The sequence below is a fragment of the Pinus tabuliformis genome, chromosome 8 (assembly GCF_031772625.1).
Source record: "Pinus tabuliformis cultivar Carrire ecotype Pingquan chromosome 8, CPIR1, whole genome shotgun sequence".
In the NCBI taxonomy this organism is placed as follows: Eukaryota; Viridiplantae; Streptophyta; class Pinopsida; order Pinales; family Pinaceae; genus Pinus; species Pinus tabuliformis.
The window spans coordinates 1,122,055,000-1,122,081,395 of record NC_142294.1 but is presented as its reverse complement, the minus strand read 5'-3'; positions in this window follow the sequence as shown (position 1 = coordinate 1,122,081,395).

Genomic DNA, 26,396 nt, shown 5'->3' with positions numbered 1-26,396 from the left:
TCATTCTTGAATCATTATTTCTAAGAGTGACACTACCTCCTTTGACTTCCTTTATATAGAGAAATTTTCTCTTATCACCTGTCATATGTATTGAACATTCACTATCTATAAGGCCACTGGATTTCATTTCTTTGAACATATAGAGCTAAACTACTTTTTTCCTACTTTTTGCGGTTCCTTTTCCATACCTATGTGTATTGATTTGTATGCTTAACAATATATTCTTCCTTGCCTTGCTTGGGAGGCCTTATTGAGCCACTTCTACAATCACATGCTTTGTACCCAAAGTTATTGCACTTGTAATATTCAATATGATCCATTAGAGGAGAAAATTAGTTGTATCTTCTAACGCCACCTTCATAAGGACTTCTAGGTTTGTTGTTAATATAGGCATTCCTTAAGGTCAGATAATCATTTCTTTCATAAGCGGTACAATCTATTGCATTATGACCAAAGTTATAAAAATAAATTCAATAACAAAAGAAGAGGTTTTGATTCCTGGATGAGATAGGCCTTCTCGAGGTAACCATTCTTGTTATCTTTGTGATAAAAAATAAGCTCTCTGCTAGTCCTTTGCTTAATTTCTGGTGTTGCTTGTATTGCTGATAAGGCATTTTGAACATTCATGTCTCTGTCGGTTCTCATCTTTCATCCTAGAGCTGCTTATATTGCTGATAGGGTCATGTCTTTGATGGTTTTCACCTTTTCTAAAATTTCTTTCATTGCAGATAGAATTTCTGAGCACATTAGCAAAGCTTTTAGATTATTCTCTCTATTTATTTTCTAATGCCTTTGTGCTTGATTCTCACTTGACTCATGATTTTATTTATAGCCAAGACATGTTTTAATTAAAGGAGACCTCTTAGAGCTAAGAATGTTATCTATGATCTCAATAATTTTTCCAAACTTTAAGCTTTGATCCAACTAAGCAATTACTTTCTCTATTTCCTTTCTCAAGGGAACAACATGTGCTTATAACATCTCATAATTTCTTTCCTTTTATTTCAGTTGGATTATAATAATTTATTCTACTATTTTCTCTTCCAGTTGTGTTTTTAGGAGGGTGATAGATGCTTCATCGAAATCATAACCTTTCTTCTCATATTTCTCTAGCAATTTATTCTACTTCTTAATCTCTCCTCTATGGCACTCACTAGTTCTCATTCAAGATCTAGCTTCCCTTCAACTTCTTCCTTCAACTCTATATTTTCTTTTTGGTTGTCATTTTAATAAGCATTTTGAGCACCCGAGGCTATGAATATAAACTCTCCTTTGTCATCATTAGATGAAGATCCATCACCTTCTTCTAATGATCTACTATTCTTTTTGGAATATAAATTGTTCTTCTTTAGGTATCCTCCCTTTTTGTGTTTATGATATTTTCTTCTATCTTTATGCTCTTCTTGACTATCACTATCTTCTTACTTTGCATATGACACATAGCAACAATAAGACCTATTCTTCCATAATTAAAAAATTTGAATGGAGTCTCACTTTTGTACTTGCTAGATGCTTTCTTCAACTTTCTCATAAATTGAGCTTCTTTTTCATCTGATTCATAACTAGAGTAATCATGGGCCTTATGTCATTTTTTCTTATTTGTTTCTTTGAGCACTGCTTCCTTTAATCATGACTTCTCTTTTTTAGTTCTCATTTCATATGTGGTGAGGATTCCATGAAATTCACTCATTTAGAGTATCTAGATCTTTCAATTATTCAATGGTTGAAACCTTTGCATTAAATATAAAGGGAAGATATCTCAACACTTTTTGAACAATTACTGATTCCTTAATATTTTCATCAAGCCCTCTAATAATATTAACAATATTATCTACACGGAAAAAATGTTGCAATGTTTTCATCTCCATCCATCGTCAAACTCTCAAATTGTATTCTATGAGTTTGAAGCTTTGCTCTCTTTACCTTTTCAACCCCTCCATAATTTCTTTCAAGCTTGTCCCACATATATTTTAGACTTGCATTACATTACCTTGACAAATTTTAATTCTACTAGGCAACAAAAAATGGAATTCATTGCTTTTGCATTACATCCACAAGCCTTTTTACGATCTAAATTAGTTTGGGGAACTATTGGAACTTGATAACCATCCTCAATAGATAGCCAAATGTCAACACCAAGATACATCACATAGGTCTTCATCCTTATTTTCCAACAAGCATAATTGGTTCCATCAAATATAAAGACTCTGCTTGAGAAAGAATTCTCCACAAAAATATAAACTGAAACATAATTGGTTTTCTCCAATAATTGTGAATTTTTGTGGTTTTCTCCAATAATTATATTGGAGAAAACCAAATATAAACTGAAACATGTAACATAAGATATACATGGAAGCACTTATTGGAGAAAACCACAAAAATTCTTTATATGAAAAATCTTATAGGAAAGAGTCACCAATCTTCTCTTCTCAGCTACAAGAGACACCAATCCCTTTGAGATATTTAATATCAATTTTATGCTCTACTATTCAAAATTCTACAATCTACCTTACACTGGTTCGCTTACTACAATCTTTCACTTGCTACAATCTACCTTACACTGGTTCACTTGCTTTTCTGAACTTTGTTCTACTCTCTATGACTCTATGCACTATAACTTCTCGGCACCAGGTCCTTCTTTCAATCCCAAATAATCACAATTATATTCTACTACTTCATACTTTCAGAGTAGGTGTTTTCTTTAGTTCCAGTTGTTAAGCATTCATGCCTATAACTAGGTGCTTATAGTCCAACTCTATTCATTCTAACCACACAGAAATAGGCTCTATTCTTTTAGAGCTCTCGATGTTTTAAAAGCAGTTCAAGTACTATTGATGGATCAACATTATAAACCTTGCAAACACAGTTATAACAGAATTTTGGGTTTTTCATAAAAACACCAAATTACATGTTCTTACGTATTCTTTGATATGGGTCAATTCCAATAGAGAAATATCCAATATAACACACTACTCTAGTCCATGAAATATCCAATATAACACACTACTCTAGTCCATGAAATATCCAATATAACACACTACTCTAGTCCATGTTTTCTTCTTTGAGACTTCGATTATTCCTCAGACCTCTTTTTCACTCACTCTTAATTATATATACTCATCCTCTACTCTTGTCCATCTATATTCTCAGATGCACCTTTTTTTATCTCAAACCATTCCATAAGTACCACTCATGCACATCACAATTGCACTCACCCATTTGTAATTTATAGTGATTTGGTATTGAGGCATGGTGACCTCATCAAAGGGATGTTTCTTGGATTTGGTGCATGCTTTAGGGAGACAACATGATCGTTGGACCATTGACTTGGGTTGAAACTATTTGGGTTTGATATTTCATGGGCCAATGCTAACTCAAGTTTGATATTCCTTGAAGCAATACTGACCGTTTGAATTGGTTCCATTATACCTCCGAATTTGGGGCTCCTCTCTAACTTTCACATATAGACAAAGGTGTCTCATGAGCCTTCCTCTAGCCTTGACATCAATGACAATAGAAAGGTTTCATGGGTCTCCCCCTAGCTTTGACATCAATGATAACACGATCTGCGACATCTTTTGCAACAAGTTTTCATAAAGATAAGTTAAAAAGTGATAACGTTAGTAGAGTAAGCATAACATAGACTTCAATCTTGTATAACATTGTTGCAAGCTTGCATAACACCTAACATTTTTTAGGTATAATGTTGATTTTTATTTAGGGAAAACTAGTATAATAAAATTTAAATTTAAACAAATAGTAGAACACATTTTAAATAAGAAAGTAAACTACTTACAACTTGTATATTTTGCTTCACACCCATGGGAATATCTCTTTTTTTTTTGGTTTTTAGAAACCTACAAGACTGCATAACTAATTTAAATTTAAACAAATGGTAGAGCAAAATTTAAATAAACAAGTGAAATACTTACAACAATTTGTAGAGTTTGCTTCATGTCCATGGGAATACGCCTTTTACACGACTACATAAGTATAGTGTTGAGTCCAAATGATGATTGAAACATACAAATATTATGCACACACATAATACACTATTTAATATATATGCACTTTCCATATGGCTTAGTTGGGAGGCCTTTGGAGGAAGAAGCCACTTTTATTTTTATAGTTTTCTTCCCCACCTATATGTAAAGATTGCGAGTAATAAAAAAAATGAAAACTCAATAATATAAAAAATAATAATAGGTTCATTTTATCTTAGATGGAGATGCTCAACCCTCATTGTCAACATGCAATATCCACATGTATTTTATCTCATTTCTACATTATATTCTCAATTTTTTCTTAGTTTATTGGCCAAACTATTTAATTTATAGGGAAATGAACAACTAAGTGGACATAATGTTTTCAAATTATGTATTAAACTATCTCTAAATACACTTGATCATAATTTTTTTGGTCCATGTAAGAGAAATAATAGGATTTCCCAAAGTCCGAAACTTGGTTGATGTTCCAAGCCTCTTTCCCCTCAACTTGTTGGAGCCTAGGGGTTTTGTGATTTTTGAGCTCTTAGGTCATGGCCATTGAAAGTTGCCTAGTTTTTTGTGTGGTAAATGATATTGCATGATCAAAGGCAATAGTGGAGGGATTTGAGCAATGGCTTGCATAGCATAAAATAATTGCTATGAATTGCAAATTATAATATGTAGCTTTAATCCACTATGAACTCATTTATTCCTAGCATAGATCAAGAATAACATAACTTCGAGAACTGACATGACAAATGAAGAGACTTAGAAGGTAATAACGCACCATATAATGAGGGTTCCCATAATATGATAATACCGAAAAAAAAAACTTAGGCATATAATATTGATATGATATTCATTACATAATTGTAGGTTTTCAGTGTAAAAAATAATCATTGCTAACATATGTTAAGCTCTAACATCCTAATGATAACAATGAAAAATGAAAAGAATCATACAATGCAATAAAGAGGATATAGCATGTGTTCCTACAACAAAGATCAAAATGACAAAAAGTAGATCAGACTTTATCTTGTTTGTTGATGTTTGTAGCTCAGGCATGTACTTTTGCACAGGCCTACGTGTTTAGGCACGTGGAAGTCGCCTAATTGATCCTTAATCTTAGCAATCACTTTAAGTATTAAAGTAATTGAATTTTATAAGATCAAGTGAGTTAATCTAATGAAATTCAAAGGTTTTTTACATTAGTGAATTAGATGAATCTCAAGTCAATCACTTTGGAGATCGGGGTTGTGGATTTAGTCAATAAATCAAACTTATAAAAGGAAGGATAGGCTAAGGGAGAACACACATCTTCAACACAAGACATAGTGAGAGTGATGTATCAATGGTTGGGTGGAGAAGGAATTCCATTCAGGTGTGTTGGAGATCGGGGTTGTGGATTTAGTCAATAAATCAAACTTATAAAAGGAAGGATAGGCTAAGGGAGAACACACATCTTCAACACAAGACATAGTGAGAGTGATGTATCAATGGTTGGGTGGAGAAGGAATTCCATTAAGGTGTGTATGGTTCAAGGAAGAGTGCATGATGTTGCAAGGGAAGGATCTAGATCAAACAACAGATTGAAGGATTGATCTAGGGATTTATCAACTTGATTACTTCCATATTCATTATTGTATGTGTTTTTTCTCAGAGGGCCATTATTACAAGAAGGGATCCCTTGTAAGTTATAAATTTATTTGAATGAAGAATTGATTTGAAGGGCATAAATCTTGTGTGCATGTGATTGTGAGATTAGTGTATGATTTTTCATTCAATGATTATTTTGTTTTACAGGTTAAAATCCTAGTCATGCTTTTATTTAGTAAACCTGCGTATTAATTATTTTTATAGCAACAAAATATGCTAAGTAATAGATTGTTTAGTTGTTGGGATTAGAAAATTAACATGGTATTAGAGCATAACCTCTGATGAATTGCACACAACCATATGTGTACAAGAGTCACATGGCCAGATTCATTCAAACATGTGTGATAGTATGGATCGGTCCATATAGGAAGTCGAGCAACTGTATTAAGTTAAATTAACTTAAAAAAAATGTATAACAACCAAATGCAGAGCAGGCATAGTCCCATGCAGGGGGCAGAAAAAAGTAATACGCTGAAGAAAAAGTTAAAATTCAAAAAAGAACGAAACCCACCAATAGAAGCTAGCCTTCAACAACGACCAAGAAAAAAAAAGAATAGAGACATAGCCATACATTGCAAGTGGATCCATGCCGTGCAAATACAATGTGGGTTGATAACCATTATTGAGGAATTAAGCTTTCATAGGCAATTGACAAAGAAAATAGCCACTAGTTGTGAGGTGAAGGTATCACCATAAGTGCAGGTGCTAGGGGTAAGAAAAATATAGTGACACCACCAAGGTTCTAGCCAGCGAACCGTGGGATATATGACCTGCACATAAGGAAACAACTATCAGGGGAGCATTGCAAATGAAGGAAACCACCAAAATGGTGTGCCACAAAAAAATATATTAGTCGAGCCACTTACAATAGTTGCAGAGGAAGTGAAGTAGCTATTGGAGTCTAGTTGCAGCTGCAAGGAAAGAAACCATGGTGGGAAGGAAAGTAGACACGGAGATCTATTACAATGTAGGAGTCACTAGAAGAGTATAGATCATACATGATTGTACACATGGGTACAAGAGACACTATATATTAGGGAAAAAAACCGTTGGCCATACAATGAAGGTCAACAACTATGAAAGGAAAGGTATAAAGGACAATACCAAATTTTCCAACATGATTAGAGAGGTCACTCTTTAGAGGGAGAGAGGAAGCCATAAAAATTAGAAAATTTTATGGATGTTTCGAAGGAATAAGACACAAATACACTTGGAGATATTAGAAGATCTATAAAACAACATTTATTTCTTTTGGGAGCTAGAAGGACATAGCACAAGGCATAAGTTGTCAAGTCTAGAAATGGAAATAACCAGTCTCAATTTGAGTACTAGTTAGATGGAGCATCCAACTTCCTACCCTAGAAGGTAAGGGTTACCTTAAGGAACATGACCATTTGGATTTTACAGAATTTTTTTTTATTGAACTAGAAAATATGACAGATAAGGCAACTCATGTGAATAAGGACATGGATGTTGTGAAGGATCATTTGATCTTGCACTTAATAGAGAAGAAGTCATCTAAGGAGATGTTCACGGCTCTAGTGGACCTATCATAGAGTGATAAAATGAATAGGAAGACGATATTGAGAAAAGGTAAGAGTTCAACTTGATCAGTTTGCAACAAAGTTCAACAAGGGCTTCTAATTTATCTCTTGTTTATCTACCAACACCATCACAGGAGTGCTTGGTAATTAGATAGTGGTGCATCATGCCACATGATAGAGGCATGAGAACTATTTAGCAGTCTGATGGAGAGTGACTTATATTTGCATTTGGAGCTTGGTAACGATGATAGGTATGTAATGAAGGGAGTTGGAACCAAAGTTCTCGTTAAAGTCAGGAGAGACATTAGAAGCCAAGGATGTGTTATTCATACCGGGACTAAAGGAGAACTTATTCTCAATCAATTAGAGAAATTTTGAGGTAAAAAAGGGGCATCAATACAAAAATGTACAACAAAAATAAAGTTTATAAGAACCAATAGGATTAAATATGATGATGTTAACCATGGGGGATGATTCACCATCTTTAGAGTAAAAAGGTAAAAAAAAAAAAAAAAAAAAAAACTATTTTTTCAACTCGTATTTTCAACTTAACTCCCAACGATTTTATTCAAATTTCGAGTGGGAGCACTCGTTGGATGCGAAATTTAATTTTTTACCCAAGGATTACCCATGTTGCATACTTTCAATGGACCCTACTACATGAAAATTTGTGATTGCACATTTTTCATGTATTCACATTTTTTGTGTAGTAGTGTCCATCAAAAGTATGCAACATGGGTAGTCCTTGGATGCAAAATTAAATTCTGCATCCAATGAGTGCTCCAGCTCGAAATTTGCTTAAAATTGTAGGGAGATAAGTTTAAAATACGAGTTGAAAAAGTAGTTTTTTCTTTTTTTCCTTCCAAAACTTGATGAGGTAATCTATTCTTATTTTATTATTTCCACTATTATTTTATAATATTCCTTAGGAGGCCCACTTTAGACCTCAAAATTTCTCTAATATGATAAATCATGGAGGACAAATGATATGTAATCATGTTTAGGCATGGACCGAGTCTCATTCATCTAGAGGAGTCTAGCCTAGACATAACAATGTCCATTTGGGTTCAAAGTAAACTTATACAGGTTGACGAGAAAACCTGTTCAAAGATTGATGGATGCTCAAGAGCATGCAAAGGATCTTAGGAACACATCCACTATAAGCAAACCTTTAAGGAAGTTTACAAACTATGTGGCACTTTATGAGTAACATTATTGATTTTGAGCCTTCTAGTTTCTAGGAGGCAACAATTTAGTAGCTTTATAGGGATGCCATGATGGAGGAGTATAACTCCATTAAGAGGAATGATGTGTGGCATATAGTGCAAATACTAGAGGGAAAGTTAGTTATGAGTTCTAGATGGGTCTTCAAGATCAAGCATGTTGTAGACAGTAGCATAGAAAAGTACAAGGCAAGGATTGTTGTGGGAGGGTTCTCCTAGAAAGAGGGAGTGAAATACAAGGATACATTTGCTCTAGTCACCAAATATATGTTCCATTATATTTGTATTATCTATTGCTTCAATCATGAAGTCTAGGATACATCAAATTGAGGCCAAGATAACATTCCTCAATGGGGTGATTGAGGAGGAAGTGTATATGGAGTAACCTTAGGGATTTGTAAGTACTGGTTGTAGGTTTTAACCCTGTACACAAATTACTTGCAAATTAATTGTTAAAAAACAGAAAATAAACAATGACGAGAGCATAAAACATAAAACAAATATACATAGATATTTTCCCGTGGATCCCAAACTGGGACTACTAGATTTATTTTTCATTATATTCCTTTCAATGTTACAATACATATATATACATGCTGAAGCATCCATAAACCCTGGATTAGAACATAACCATAGTTCCCTTGACCGGATCTACAAAATACCATGGGAAGAAAACCATCATGCCTAAAACCATGTGCAAAATCCATGCACAAAACCATAGGTAGGTCCACCTACCTAATATAGGGTCCAAAAAAAATTAGTCATGGAAAGAATATAACACACACCCAACAATAGTAGGGAGTCTCATGTTGCAGGTTGAAGAAGGCTTTATACAAACTCAACTAGACACCGAAGGTGTTTTATTCGAGGATTGATAGGTATTTATTAAGCATGGGATTCACCAAGAGAGACACAAATACCAAATTGTCCTTCATACTTTTTGGAGATGATCCATTCATCTTGGTATTGTATGTGGATGACTTATTTCTCACAGGTGCAGAGAGGCTCGTAGTAGGGTGCAAGGCATACTTTTCTACAAATTTTAAGATGGATGACGTTGGCTTGATGCGTTACTTCTTGAGGTTAGATATGTGGAAAAGGTTGTTGAGGTTGTAGCTTGGAAGGTGATTCCTCATGAATAAGGTTCGATGACATGCAAAAAGTCACCTTAATTATCTCCTACAAAAAAATATTAATGAATTTCCTAAGTCAAGACTTTAGACAACAATTTAATTTAATTGTTGGGTACATTTTTATAAAAGGGAAAAATAAGTCAACGAAAGATTAAGTCGTAGTTGTTGATCTCGGTAAAGTGATATATAATCTCAACCATTGAGATCATTAGGTATTTTGCTTGAGATTAGGATTTGATCTTTTTAATAGGATGCTTAAGCCAAATGATATGTACATTCGATTTGGCACAAGTTGGGATTCAATGGAGTGTTGTATTTGGTAGTTAGAGTGATAAAAGGCTATATTGGCCTAGCTAGAGTGAGATCAGGGAAAGTGAGATCAACAGAGAAGCTGATTTTTCTCTTTGGCCAAGAGGACAAACTTCTTTGTAAGCAGAAGTTTTTTGTTGGGTTGCACATGTGGGTTGTACAATATTTGAGTGAGAGAAAGAGAGATGAGATATTTTTTTAGGTATTTGTCAGAGCAAATTATTGTGTAATTACTGTAAGAAAATATTTCTACTCGAGCTGAATAATAAGCCCAACATTTTTTGGTTTTCCCCACATTGAGGTTTTTAGGGTATACATGTGCTATTTTATGTTGCATGTGATTGGCTTTTATTTTTTTTACTTATGTTGTTTATATGGTTAAAAACCCATAATATTTATTGTTACAAATCATATTAGGAAGTTTTGTTTATTTCAGATCTATGATTATTTGTTGAGACATTAAATTTGTAATTGGGTTTAAAGAAATTAACATGGTATTAGAGCTCTAAACTATGAATAAGAAGCCAAAGATATCTGACACAAATTTATGTACAACAAAAATTAAATTTTAGTTTTTAATCTCTTCGAGGGTTTTATTCTACGATGGCTACCAATGTTCGATATGAGGACAAGCTTGAGGTTTCTTCAAAGCGTTTACAATGGGAGGTTCGATTCTTAGTTTTTCTTAAGGAGAAAAAACTATGAAACTTTGTTAATACAATAGTGGTTCCACCAACAAATGATCCAATTTATCTTGATATACATGAGGTCAAGGAGGCCAAGGTGCATAGGATTATTCTTGATGGGGTAAAAGTTCATCTCATACCCCATATACTAGTGAAGGATACTACGAAAAAGATATCGGATGAACTCATGAAATTATATCAGAATGACTAACAAAGTCAAAATATGATGCTCAAGGACAAGTTGCATGGCACAAGAATGTCTAAGGGAAAGAGTGTGACATCTTATTTGTCCAAGTTGACACAGGTGAGGGATGAATTGGCTATTTTTGGAGAGATGATTATTAAGGACAAGCTAGTGTGTATAAGTTTGAACAGATTTTCAAAGTGCTAGGAAGTATTTTTCAAGTATGGTTATTGGTCGGAATAACCTACCTGATTGGGCAAGACTTTGGGATGATTTCATTTAGGAGGAGATTTGAGAAAGTGGTAAGCAAGGAGATTAGAGGAAGAGATTCGAAGAAGAGGAGAACCTTGCTTTGGAAAGCAAGGGTAAGAAGAAGGCCAAGAAAGGGCCAACCGGGGGGTCCTCTTCCAAGGGTGATAAGGAGAAGGATCCAAGCAAGGTTAAATTCTTTGCATGCCATCAGTTGGGTCACTACACCAGTCAATGCTCGAATAAGAAGAAGAGCAAGTAGAAGAAGCAAGTAGACGAGTTTGCAACATAATTTGAGAATGAGTTTTCACTCATTGCTTGTTGAAAAGTGTAGAAAGAAAGGCTCAATTTAGCTTTGCCTTAGTCAAATTGAGAAAATTTGAAATTTCCACATCATTGGACATATTGGAGGCAATTAACTTGTGTGACATGGCTCTTGTCACTCAGTTAGCTCAGTAAATTTAAGTTAGAGGGATTGTATTTTAGTTATGCATGTGTGATTTCTAATTTGTAGAAATATAGTTCAGTTATTTCTAGTTGTGTTCAATTAAACTAGTTCTAACTGTTGATAGAACTATTTGGAGGTCAATTGTGCAATGGGACAACATTCTAACTCAGTGATCATCTAATTAGCTAATCAATAAACCAAAAATAACTAGTGCATGCAGAGAATTCGAGTTCCCCAACTGTGGTGGATATTCCAAGGCAGTGTAACATCAGTTGTAGACTAGTCTTGAGTGTACATGTGTTTCATGCAGTCAAAGATCCAACCTTGGGAATTGTGCAATCAATTGGAGGAAAATTCCTAAAAAATAGGGGCCTAATTCCTCAGGATTTGCACAAGGAAATAGGAGCTCAGGTGGAGGAATAAATTGACTAAGTTTGGGTCAGAGCTTCTCATTGAGCAAAGAGAAAGGTTATTCACTTGCAGGTTGAGCTTAGAGTGAGCAAGCAATTGTAATACATTCTCTATTCATCTAATTAGTGAAAAGAGGCTTGAGGGTTTTTTCTTAGTTTGGTTCCCCTAGAAAAATATTGTGCATGTGTGGTTTTTCATATTTCATCTTTGCGAATGTTGTTCTAAATTGTGAACTAAATTCTGTAGATCAGTAGATTAGAATTGTGTCTCTTGATTTTAGATTAAATTTCTTGAGTAGTTTCAATTCTATTACCATATTTATACATGGTATCAGAGTTGGATTCACATTAGAATAATAACTTTGAATTTGTTCCTCAGGAGGTTCGAATTTGCAACTTCAGTGTAGCAGGATTTATTTAGGATCGAGAAAATGACCTTCAATGAAGTGAGATTAGAGTATGCCTTGGAAGGAAACACAAATTTCATTGCATGGAAGGATATCATGATGGTAGTGCTTAATGACAATGGATTGTTGGATTATTTCAAGACAAACATTCCAAAACCAGGATTATTTGATGTCGAGAACCTAGCCCATTGGAAGAAATATGTATCGAAGGCAAGAAGAATAATATTAGAGGGAGTGCGAGATCACATTGTCTAAAATATCCATGGCAAAGAAACTCCTTTTGCAATGTGGAAGGAAATAACATAGTTATTCGACAATAACAATGGCCATAGAAAACTAGCCCTCAAAGACAAATTTCGAAATATTAAGATATAGAAGAATGATATTATTTCGTAGTATCTCATGAGATTTACACAAGTTCGGGATGAACTTGGAGGGTTGGTGTGAATATTGTAGAATATGACCTAGTGAGCCTAGATTTTATAGGCCTTCCAAAAATATAGCATAACTACCTGGACTCAATGAATGGGAGGGAGAATTTATCGAATTGGGAATGCTTATGGTCCAATTTGGTACAAGAATAGATCAAGCAAAATACCAGAGATGGAACTTCATCCAAGGGAGAGGATGAAGAATTCTGGCACTGTGCTGCAAAGAGTCCACAAAAAAAGTCTAACAAGAAGAACTCAGGAGGAACAACAGGTAAAGCATTGACTTCAAAGTTTGAGCTAGACTTAGCCCTTATCGCATGCATGGCCAGGTCTGTGATGGAGTTACTAGTACTTGGATTTCGGTGCCTCGTTCCACATGACAAGGTGTAGAGAGTTTTTTAGTGACCTGAAGGAGAAATATATCCAGATGCATATTGAGCTTGGGGATGAAGGAAGGTACAGTGCTATTGGGATTGGTGTAGTAACCTTTAAGAGGGAGTCATGATCCCCTCTTCACCTCAAAGATTTCATGTTTGTTTAAGACTAAATAAAAATATCGTCTCTGTAGTAGTTTTGGAAGACCGTGGCTATGATGTAATCTTCCGTAAAGGTAAGCCCTGTATGAGGCACATAACTATTGGACAGGTGAATCAAATCAGGGTTCATGTGAAGAACCTGTACAAGTTGGATGTGGAAGATTGCGCTACATTAAGCAGTAAGGCATAGAAACTGCAGGGTCAGGATGTTGGTGAACTATGGCACAAGAGATTGGGCCATTTGCATCACAAAACCCTGAAAATTATGCAAAAAATAACCACTGGGCTCTTGAAAGGAGCACTTTAGTAGCAGGATGTCTTCAAGAGTTGTACCTTGTTGAAGTATGCGAAATCAACATTCCATGATTGAGAATAGCCTCATGTTGTAGAGGCTACAGCTCCCCTCCAAAATTTTGCCTATGCTTCATTTTAGAGCCTCCCTTTTAAACTACAACAACTCATCTTGCAATGATCCAGGTACCTGTGCTTCGATTGAGATTTATTCCCTTCATCTTGGCTTGTGTTTTCTCACTTGGTTCATTTTATAACCCACAAGCCGATCTCTTGACTTGGTCTTTTGACAGTTCCGTGCTTTCCTTAGAGAACTGCACAATTCTTGAGAGAAATTGGCCTTGCTCTTTGGAATTGCACACTCCTGACTGCCAGTGAGCCTTGAGCTCAAGAAATGCATACTACCGGATGGAAGCCAGCCTTGAGTTGGGAAATTGTGTAGAGATGAGAGGCAGTCGAGAGCTACTCAGCCCAAAAATTGCGCAGAACCCACTATACTCAGAAATTGCTTAGTGCATGAGCCAGAGAGTTGCCGGTTCTTCCTAGAACTGCGTAATCTCTCTAGGAAATGCATGGAAATTTTTCTCGTAAAAGAAAAAAGAAAAAAAGAAAAAAAAAACATCCCTAAAAAATAGGGATCTATTTTTAGCAACCCGAAGGAGGCACTTAAGTTAGTTTTGAAATTGCCACCAAGTGTCACTTTTTCCTTGATTTTTGGCATGCGTATCATAAACCTTAACTTGACCAAATGTATTTAATCGACATTGCTAGAGCTAATTTTCATATTCTATCTTGGAGCTCTAGCGTTCTCGAGGAGATCAAGGAACCTTCTGTGCGATCTTCGTAGCTTTTCTGGGTGAGTTTTTCTTTTCTAGTCTTTTTGCGTTTTTTTCTATCGCTTTTTGTTGTTTAGCTTGTGAGAGTGTTGGTTCACTTGTTTCTTTGAACGAATGCTGGAATTTTAACTTGTTTTAGATTGTAGAAGTTTTTTTTTTCAAGTTTTAGATTGCATTTCCCAAGTGTCGTATGTGTTTTCCCATTTTTGCACCAACGATCGTCGTTGCAACGACTCTCTTTAGATGATTCATTTTCCTTAAGTTTAGTTGATTACTACACTTATTTCACATGCATGCATCAACACTTAGTCATATATGCACTCAACATCACACCATCCTTCAGATCTGCTTGTTTTTCACACTCCCTATGGGAAGATTTGGGCTCACCTTTCCCGAGTCTCACACTTCATTACATGCACTTCACAATCTATGTGATCAAGGCCTCTGCCTTGGCTTCTGGAATTACGTAGATCCTGTCTTATCCTAGATCCAACTGCACACTGCATAGTTACAGGAGCCAACAACCAGCTCGCCCACTGAGATTGCGTAATGTGCAGTCTCTCCCAGCCTTTGCCCAAGACTGAACTGCGCATTGCGCAGTTCTAGTCATCAAGCATCCCAACTGAATATTGGGACTGCACAATACACAGTTCCCATAGTCAGCCAGTGACCTCTGTCAGCCAAAATTGTGAATCTTTCCCATCATGAGCTGACTTGTTGCTTGATCTTGTCTTGAAGTTTCTTTGGTTTTTAAGATGACATTTGCTTTCCATGAGTGTCCTCTCTGTCCCACAAGTACAATAGTTGTTGAGCATCTCTCTAGCAGTTACAGTTAAAATGGAATCCAAGAGAGCAACATTAAAGGAAACAACCGAGAGTAGTACTGGGGAAGTAGTTGAACATATATCAGTTGATCTACCAATGTATGCAGAGACTTAGTTGTTCATTGAGAAGGGTTCAACACTGACCTGGAAACAAACCAAATATACTTTCACAGATAACTTCAAGGAAGACTTAGAGACCGAAAGGTTTATCTTAGTATCCAGTGGTCAGGATTATATGAGGTTGCATGCAGGTACCCCACATTCCCATGTGCAGACATTATCCTCTGGATTGTCTCACACAGATAAACAAACTATGACATTGAGAAGTTCTAGCGGGATAGTCCTTTCCAACTTCAGGGTAGAGAACTTTCAGCAGATGTATCGATTACCCCAGCTGGTGAAGCGCATGGACTCATTTTTCAATGCCACCCATAACTTTATGAACACTAGAGATATCGTCAAGTGTTGGGTGAAAGAGCTGTCAAAGTTTAAACATACACCCAATCATGTTTACAAGACAAAGTCCCTCAGGAAGGCTTATCAATTCTTGATCATCTTTGCTTGCAGAATATATGGTCAAGAGAACACAAAAACCTTTCTTGAAGGGTGGGTAGTCATACTGGACCAGTTGGTGAGTGATGGGAAGCCATTCAACTGGTCATATTTGTTGGCTCATCAGTTGAATATCCATGTGACTAACACTCGAAATCCACCCAAGAATGAGCAAGCAAGGTTTTACATGTCCGCATACTTATTTGATGCAATCTGTGCCCAACAACAGTTCCCTGGCATGAGTTGGACATGGACACCAAAAGAGTCTACCATCAACATCTATTGCAAGTTGCTTTCCGACTGCAGCTATTGAGGAGTGATGGCAAGGCTAACTGACCATTTTATCATCCCGTTGTACAAGATTATCTTTGAGCAAGATCCACCTTGCATGTCTCGAGAAGCAATGGAGGCGATAGTAAACATTGCAGATTGGTATGCCTCACTAGGTGGCACCTTCATCAGAGTGTTTGGCGGAGAGAAGCCTCTGCATGTTCTACCAAGGTATGCCACTGACAAGATGATCATGAAAGAGGTCTCATATCACCTCTCCACAGGGTTGTCAATAGGATTGCATAGGAAGAAGAAAGCGCCATGGCCCGCTCTTCCTTTGTGAATCAGATTATACGAGATTAAGAGCTTGAAGGATGCAGATTTCGAGGCTAAGGAGATAGTGAAATTCGAGTTCAACACCAAGGACTTTAATCCATATGATCTCCATGGTATTTGCAAGGACTAATGTGCGAGGGTGTATTTTCCATGGATCCACGAGGCATGTAATTGGCCAGAGGAGGACCCTTGGAGGTACTGCTACAATGCCTCCAAAATTCATGAGCCGGTCAGTATAGAAACAACTTGGAAGGCTTCTTTGTAGATAGCAGAAGCTCCAGAAGCAACAACAACAACAACAATAGGAAGAAATATAGTGTAGGACAAAGGGAAGAGGAAGGTTGCTGAGAACCCAGAGGCAGAGCAAAGCTGCAAGATGAAGGTAGATCCTATCACGGAGAAGGAAGCTTTGGAAACATAAGCAAAGAGGGAGTAATGGATGAAGAGATTTGAGCGAGGAAGAGAGAAAAGTAGAGGTTGCAGGAAGCAGAATTGAAGCTGCAGGATATGGAGAAGAAGTTGAAGGAAGAACAAGAGTTGAGGAGGAGAGAAATAGAAGAGAAGGAGAAACAAGAAGAAGAATAAAGGCAAGGCGTGATGACAGAGAAAAAAGCGCCCATATAGGTTGATGAGTTGGAATAGGAAACAACTGAAGAAGAGGGTGAGGAGATGCAGGATCGGGAGCTTTCTCAACATATTGAGCAACTGATTGAAGTGACAAACATGGATATGGGACAAGAGAAATAGAATGAAGATACTAACCTTATTCCAAGAGCACTAGAGGTCATCCATTAGTCTCCACCACCTCTAGTGTCAGAACCAGTCCTGGGAGAGAAAGGAGATACCATTCTCCTTGATGATGATCTGGTCATGGATGTGTATAATCTATCATTTGATGAGTTGCAGAAGAAGATTGTACATGCACGAAGGAATCAATTTTCATATGATCATGCATCACCTACATCAATCAAGGAAAGGGTGATAGCGCCAGACACTAGGAAGCATCCGATTTCCCTTACCGAAGCCAGATTGGCCTATGCAGGAGTGACAAACTCAAATGTTAAGCACTTGACGACTGAGAATGAACAACTGGAAAATAACTTGCAGGATGCCAGGAAAGAGGTAGAACAACTTCAAGAATCAATGCCGGATGCAGTTTCTACAATGGGAGAAATGAGGAAATCGATACTTGCTGAAGTATCAACACTTGAGGGTACCATACGGAAGGTCTATGGTGGATTTGTCACAGTGCATAAAGCAGTTGTCATATGCATGGCCTACAAAAACGGAGCAAAGATTTTGTTCAAACTCTTAAGAATATACATGCTTCCATCGCCCATGTACAAGAGTGGAAAATGTGTAAAAATGGGCCTCGCTTGACTTAGTTAAGAAGATGAAGCCACAGGCAAAGGTGGAGAAAGAAAAGGTCTGGATGTTGATCCAGAACCATGAGCAACTCGCCCCATTCATTAGAAGCATATAGGCCTCATATGTGCGGTTGTACAATAGTTTGGATGTCATGGCGAGGAAGCACATGATCCCATCAATCGGTTCCCTCACCATTGCTAGACCCAATGACCAAGTCCTTTTAGAGATTGATGAGTACATGGAGCAGCTAAGATGATAGGCCACTAGGGAAGACTTGGAGCTGAACGCACACAACATGAAAAAGTACATCGGTGGTCCTGTCAAGGTCAACACCATGCCGCACATGATTTAGAACGAGTTGGATATAGGTTCCAAGACCATATACCCGGATTCCATGGAGACAAGAGTCTGATTTCATAAAGACACCATCAAAATGTTTGGGGACACCATTATGCAGTACCAAGATTGGCATCAATATGTGACTGAGATGCACCAAGTGGAGGTTTCCAAGTTGGTCTTTCCCAAACTTCAGAATCATAATATTTTGTCTTGTTAGGCTGCCTCTAGCCTATTTTGTCTCACGTGGGTAAATGTGGAAAATGTAATATTATCTGTAAATATTTTGTAAGTCAAATTCCAAGTGTCATTAGTGGAATGTGAAAGGTCACCATGTTATGTAATGATTTACTTGTAAAAAAGTTGAAGATTCACAAGGGTAATCAAAGAGTCACAAAGGGGAATGTCAAGGGTCACCCCACCTCGTGTTATAAATATAACCTCATAAATCATATAATAGGATTTTGGGAGCCAAGCTTTTGGCTAGGCTTAGGATTAGAAAAGGTTTGGGAGTATTGTGAATCTTGTTGAATGTGTGTTGTTGGATTAAACTCATCACTTTAATTTGTGGACTGTTCTACATTTTAGCTTGTGATGTCATTCCGCTCATGTGTTCCTTTGAAGCTGTGTACAATTACAGGCTTCTAAGGGGCACAGTTCCTTTTCCCCTCCCCGTGTTAGAAAATTCATGTATCGCTCTTGACTCTCCGCAGGGTCACACACTTTCTCTCACCCAAAGTTATCATACCTACCTTTGCGCACTACTGTGGTTAAGGCATTACACTACCACCCACTACTGGGACACCTACTCCAAATGGTTTGAGGTTTAGTTGGGACTTCATATCAGGGAGATCTTGTGAATGTTGGTTGCGCCAGCACCGTCAACATTTCTGGTGCTAGAAGGATGGCCAGATGACATTTTTGGCGCTAGGAGGGCTAGATGACATTTTTGGCACTAGCAGGAGGGCTAAATCACAAGTTGAGCCCTTAATGTTTGTTTTAAATTTCTACACTTATTTCATGACTTCTGTCCAAATCATAACCCTGATATGTTTCTCTAACTTTGATGATTTTGAAGTGTCGGCGAGAATCATAGATGACTTGTCCAAATATAAATTCAATGATGAGAATGGAAAAACTTGTTCATGCACATAGTTTCTTTCGATGGCTTTTGTGACATGAATGATGTCCTGTCAGATGACATTTCTTGTGGGTTGTTCGCTTTCACATTCAAAGGGTATGCAAAGAGATGGTGTCACACATTTCCTACAACCTCTATACACTATTTTGATAACTTGTTTATAGAACTATGTCATGCTTTTGTTTTTTATGACCGTAAAGTCCTTAATAATTCTTTTTTTTTTTTTAATTGTGAAAATTGCCTGATGAATCTCTTCAAGATTTTCATGATCGTTTTCTTCACTACTTTTATGAATTTCCTAAAGATGAAGTTGACTCGGAATTTATGGAGGAAAGATTTCAATATCTTGTTCACGTTTATGAGAATCCAAATGAGTTAAAATCTTTCAAACCTCTCCCAACATACCTCGGTGTTATAGCTTCTAAATTTGAGACGGACAAGGTTACTGTCCCAAGTGACCCTCCATCCCCTTCTCATCAAACAACTCTAGCTCTACAGGTCGAGGTGGGAGAAGTTGAGAATCCACCTGTTATTTGTCGCCATCTCCTCCTACCTCAGCTGCTCAAGAATTTTTGTGCAAATTTGGACTGTAACCCCAATGGTTGTCATGTGGTCTTATCTCATGAGCTTCCATCCTTTGGTCCCTTTGGTCCTCTAGATTTTGGTGTGTTGTGTTCGTCCGTCTCGGATCTCACATGTGATGTTCACAAGGATCAAGTTTTGGACGAAGTTGGTATTGAACAACTAACCCGCGTTATCATTTTTGATGAGTACGTGTGGGAATCTGAACAAGAATCTGCGATGAAGGATGTCCTCGTTCTATCAGCACCTCGTCTTCTTTATCTTGACATATTCCACGATTCTTCCATTTTTGTTCCATCTTGTGAAAATTCATTTCCATATGTTTACACTTTTGATCATTCGCATAACATGTAGGATGCCAATTTTTCATTTGATTACGGAGAGGAAAAATCTATCTTCCCTGATCCTCCCAATCTCTCATCTTACTTTTCTGGAAACATAGAGGGTGAAATTTCTCATTTTTCATCATCCCCTCTGTATAATTCGTCAGATCAAGAGGATGTTGTTTCCATCATCTTGAAATTTATGATTGTGGCTGTCATGATCTTTTCATCCCTTCATCTGATCATGATTTTGATTTGCCTATTGTTGATCTTTCTAAGCCACTAGTATTTGATGATTCATCTTCTGATGAATTGGAAACTCCTCAAGATGTCGAGGCACTTCAACCCGAGTTGATGGTTATGTCAGGTTCTCGTGATGCTTATTTTCTTTTGAACTCGTAGGTTAGTTTCCGCATAAAACTGTGTTTTTTTTCTTAGACAAGCATGGTGAAATTCAAGAGGAACTTGTACAACTATCAACACTTGGTTATATTTTTTTCCCTCTCTTCATGTGAATCTTGTATTTATTCTAGTCGATGATACCCTGATGGAAAATACGTTCCTTTTAGAGAGAGTCATGGTGGAATCTATCTTTCATTTGATTACGGAGAGGAAAAATCTATCTTCCCTAATCCTCCCAATCTCTCATCTTACTTTTCCGGAAACATAGAGGGTGAAATTTTTCGTTTTTCATCATCCCCTCTGTACAATTTTTCAGATCATGAGGATGTTGTTTCCATCATCTTGAAATTTATGATTGTGGCTGTCGTGATGTTTTCATCCCTTCATCTGATCATGATTTTGATTTGCCTATTGTTGATCTTTCTAAGCCACTAGTATTTGATGATTCATCTTCTGATGAATTGGAAAAACCTCAAGATGTCGAGGCACTTCAACCCGAGTTGATGGATATGTCAGGTTCTCGTAGCCTTGAGGTTAGTTCCACTTCTGATAAGAAATCTGTTGAATTTTTCCAGGCTCCTCATCACTCTGTTGTTCACACTGAAAATCAATCTGTTTCACAGTTTTCACATCCTCCACCAGAATCACATGATCTTATTGCTCATGCATTGGAGGAGTCATATGTAGGAAGTGTTGGTCGATAAAATTTCCCATTTTCCATGCTTTTATCCATTTCACCTTACCCATTCCATAGTTTTGTGAGGTTAATTTATGTCTCAAAACAATGAAGGTATATTAATTTGTCATGTATTTTTGAAATATTAATTAATGAAACATAGTCCTAGGTGAACACTACCTATGCGACTTGCTGATTAAAGTTATTTTGTAGAATTTAGATAATGATGACCAACAGGCTACGAATCAACACAATGGCTATTAATGAGCTGACAGTGCTATTCCAGGACAGGGGCTGCAACAATATTCAACCAACGAGGAGATGATGGATTGATACAATTGCTATCTTTTGCATTCTATTTCTATTTTAACGATTACTGTATATTTGCGAGTAGACAGAGTTGCCATAATTTCTGAGTTTGTTAATACTATTTTTGTAATGATACAATGTATAAGTAATGGTTATCGGGGTAAAATGAAGACACTGGATCTGAGAAGTGTAACAATAGACTTTATTGTATTCCTTTCTTGATTAATGCAATTATAATTTCCTGAACTTCATGTAATCTTCGATCTTTGCCACAACCTTGATCAAAGAGTTGGGCCCACTCTCCTGATCAGGTGTTGTTGGATTAGTTGTGTGCGTATATTTATATTGGTTGTGTTGTTATGATTTCCTTTCTATTTCTATTAATGATTTATTGATTTCGTGTTGCTGTGAATTCAGATTGTTGTTACTCTAATTTGTTGTTACTGCCATTAGCTTGCTGTTACTCAATTATTATGCTTGTTTGAATGCTCAATGCTGGGTAGGGAACCTGTGGCCTGTATAGACTTTGCACGGTAGCCTTGAAACAATTAACGAGCCCTTGGTTGACAATAAATGTGGGGAAGGGTGAGTTCCATAATTCATATCTGAACACCAACAACAAGCACTGTTGAAAAATGGAAGTTTTCTTCTTTATTTATGTTTGCTTGTTTTTCAAGTTCGAAGGTGTGTACATGCTTGTATTCCATGCAAAATGTGTTAGGCCACCATGATACATCCGTAGAGTGCCTTTCATCTTTACTTTTTTGTGCATGCATTCAATCTTGAAATGTATTGGTTTACATTGTTTTATCTTTCTTGTCTGTTGGTTTGCTTGCATACCTTTCTTGTCGATCATGCTCTCACCTACATGGGCCAACCAATTTGACAATGGCTGCATTGGAAATATCACTTTACGTGAGTTGGCCTATGCTCTGCTTAGGTTAGGAGTAGGAGTAGTGTTTGGTTTTCTTGTTTGTTTCCTGATTTGCTTTGTTTTTCTTTGTCTTGCTTCTTTCCTTTGCTTATTTTCTTTTGAACTTGTAGGTTAGTTTCTACATAAAACCGTGTTTGTTTTCTTATACAAGCATGGTGAAATTGAAGAGGAACTTATACAACTATCAACACTTGGTTATATTGCTATTCCCTATCTTCATGTGAATCTTGTATTTATTCTAGTCGATGATACCCTGATGGAAAATACGTTCCTTTCAGAGAGAGTCATGGTGGAATCACGACGCTTGCACTCTTAACCAGTACCACCTACTCTAATCGGTTTTCTATTTTTGGTTAACCCTTGTCAACTCAGTCAAGTAGAGTAAGGTGAGGGGGAAAACATGTCAAACATCCTTCTCTGAAGGGAAAACCTCTTCTTCTCTCAATAATCGAGATCCCTCTTCCGCCTCATGAAATAACTAAGTGCATATGCACATTTCTTTGAAAAATGAAAATGAAAAAATAAAATAAAGGGCTCACTGATAGCAGAGCAATGCTTGTGTTCTTGAAGTGACTCTACCGAGGTACTGTCTAGGCTTGTCGGCAATGGAGAAACATTAGAGATGAAACTAAAACTCTGACAATCTATTTTACTTGTGCATATATATACCCCTCATCCCCAATCGAAACAACTCAGTTTGACTTGGCTTGTTATGTGTGCTACCGATAAAGAAAATGGTAGGGACTACATATTTAACTCAAACTAAGTGAGGAAGCCATGATAATCAAATAATTGGACAATACTTTCGGAAGATTTAGACTCGCTTTGCAAGAGAAAAGGTTCATACAGAGAGTTGGAGTTCTACCAGTGTGTCGCCAATGTTGTAGCGGCTACAACCACCCTCCAAAATTTTGCCTATGCTTCATTTTGTAGCCTCCATTTCAAACCACAATATATCATCTTGCAATGATCCATGTACTTGCACTTTGATTGAGCTTTATTCCTTTTGATAGTTTTGGGCTTACCTTAAAGAACTGCACAATTTTTGAGGGCAATTGACCTTGCTCTCGGGAATTACACAGTCCTGACTGCCAGTGAGCCTTGAGCTCGGGAAATGCATAGTACTAGATGGAAGCCAACCTTGAGCTGGGAAATTGCACAAACTTGAGAGGCATCCTAAAGCCAGTCATCCCAGAAATTGCGCAAAACCCACTGTGCTCAGAAATTGCTTAGTGCATGAGCTAGAGAGTTTCTCAGTTCTTCACAGAAGTACGCAATATCTACCAGCAATGCATGGCAATTTTTCTCGGAAAATAAAAAAAAAAAAAAATCATCCCTAAAAAATAGGTACCTATTTTTAGCAACCCGAAGGAGGCACTTAAGTTATTTTGGAATTTGTCGCCCAGTGTCACTTTTTCCTCGATTTTGAACATTCGTGTCATAAACCCTAACTTGACCAAATATATTTAATCACACTACTAGAGCTAATTTTCACATTCGATCTTTGAGCTCTCGCATTCCCGAGGAGATCAAGGAACCTTCAATGTGATCATTATTTATTTTTGGGTGAGTTTTGCTTTTTTAGTATTTTGCTGCTTTTTGTTGTTTAACTTGTGGGAGTGCTATTTTACTTGTTTATTTGAATGAAAATAGGCGTTGTAACTTGTTTTAGCTTGTAGAAGTGTTGTTTCAAGTTTTAGATTTCGTTTCCCAAGTGTCGTATGTGTTTTCCCATTTTTGCATCAACGGTCGCTGTTGCGGAAACTCTCTTCACATGCTTCGTTTTCCTTTAGTTTAATTGATTCCTATACTTATTTCACATGCATGCATAAAAAATTAATTAGATATGCACTCAACATCATACCATACTTCATATTTTCTTGTTTTTCACACTCCCCATGGGAATATTTGGGCTCCCCTTGCCTGAATCTCACACTTCACTGCATGCACTGCGCAATATGTGATCTCAAGGACTTTTCCTTGGCTTCTGGAATTTCACAGAGCCTATCCTAGCCTAGATCCAACTGCGCATTACATAGTTCTAGGAGCTAACCTCCCATCTTGGCCATTGAGCGCAGTCTCTCTCGGCCATGGCCCAAGACTGAATTGTGCATTGCATAGTTCCGGTCATCAAGCTTCCTGATTGGGGCTGCACAATGCACATTTCCCACAGTCAGCCAGTGACCTCTATTAGCCAGAATTGTGCAATCTTTCCCATCATGAGCTCGACTTATTGCTTGATCTTGTCTTGAAGTTGCTTTGGTTTTTAAGCTGACATTTTCTTGCCATGAGTGTCCTCTCTGTCCCATAGGTACATCAGTTGTTGAGCATCTCTCTAGCAGTTACAGTTAACATGGCATCCAAAAGAGAAACATCAAAGGAAACTATCGAGAGCAGTACTGGGGAAGTAGTTGAGCAGATATAAGTTGATCTACCAGTTTATGTAGATACTCAACTGTTCATTGAGAAGGGTTCAACACTAACATGGAAACAAATCAAAGATACTTTCGCAGAGAACTTCAAGGAAGACCTAGAGGACCAACATGTTTATCTTAGTATCTAATGTAGGAGCATCTAGGCCTAGCCAACAATGTGATGGTGTGGTCACATGTTGTGGCTAATGAAAGTTTGGAGGAAGAATTGGTTATTTAAATTTATTAATTTCAAAGTATGTAAGTAGTTAATTGTTGCCTAATTCTGAACAGAATTGGGCATAAGTGGCAAGTGATCCTCCCTGCGTGGAGATCAAGCCAAGTCGTTAGATTGATTAGTTAGGGAAGGATTTGATTTCTAAATATATTGTGAAGTCCTTCATTTGTGGAAGGAGATTGTTAGATAGGACGTATATGTATTTTCCTTTCTTTTCTGGAAAGAGGATTGGAGAGGATTCAAGATGGGATTGTAAGCCTACGGGCAGAGTAGGGAAAATAGAGGCTCTAATTAGAAGAATCAGGCCAGAGAGGGACAGAGAGCCTCAAGATATAATTATGTGTTTATGTTTATATACAGAGAGTTGATTTTGAGTGTGGAACTGTGTATTTATGCCATTTTCGAGTTCTGTTGGATATATATGTGTAGATAGATAAAATCCCATTTGCAGGCATGTTGGCGATCCATTGATTAAATGAATGATTGTTACCTTTAACTATTATGGAGTGATGTCTTGTATAGACAGAGTTTGGTGGAAAAACTGTGTTTTAACGCAGAAAAGCATCGAAGGCGAGCAAGATTAAGGTAAGGAGGAAACGGACGAGAAGGCACAGGAGCCGTTGGATCAATATAATCAACGGACAGGATCATATCACGGAGACAGAGGAATTGGTATCTCATTGGTGGATTAACACACAAAGGTGGTATTTCGGGAGAGGCAAAATTGGTAAGTGGTAATGTTGCGTGACTGCTCGATTCCACTGACTGAGAGACACGTAGCAGCGAGGAGAGAGAGAAAACCGCTTTTTCGGGTGGGTATTCTCCGTGCTACTTGTCCACCCGAAATCACTATGGACCGTCAGATCCACCAAGCGTAGATCAATGGTGGAGGAATACCGAGAAAATCTGTTGATCGGGAGGAAGAATAGCTGTCGGATCGGGAACTAGATCGACGATCAAGATTTGATCGGTGATCACATTGCAGAAGGTTAAGTGACAATGGACTGTCGAATGCCGATACACCGATGGGATAATAAGCGATATCATTGATAAGCCGATATCGGTGATCGAAGGTCAGGACGATTGGAGGCTTCGCTGATCAGAGATCGGAGGAGGAGTAGCGCAACGGGAAAGGCTTTGGACCTGGATGAACCCGATGGAGTTCTGAATGCGGTTTCATAATTTTTGAGATCCAGCCTAAGCGTTTGTGGTTGGATTTCTTTGTATTTCTATGTATTCTGATATTGTGTGTTCGCGATACATGTGATAACGATATTGTGATAAATCAATGGCAAAGGGGCGATGAGCAGACCCGAGGGATTTATAGATGCGGGTGAATTGGTTTTGAAGTCCGACCTTAAGGCT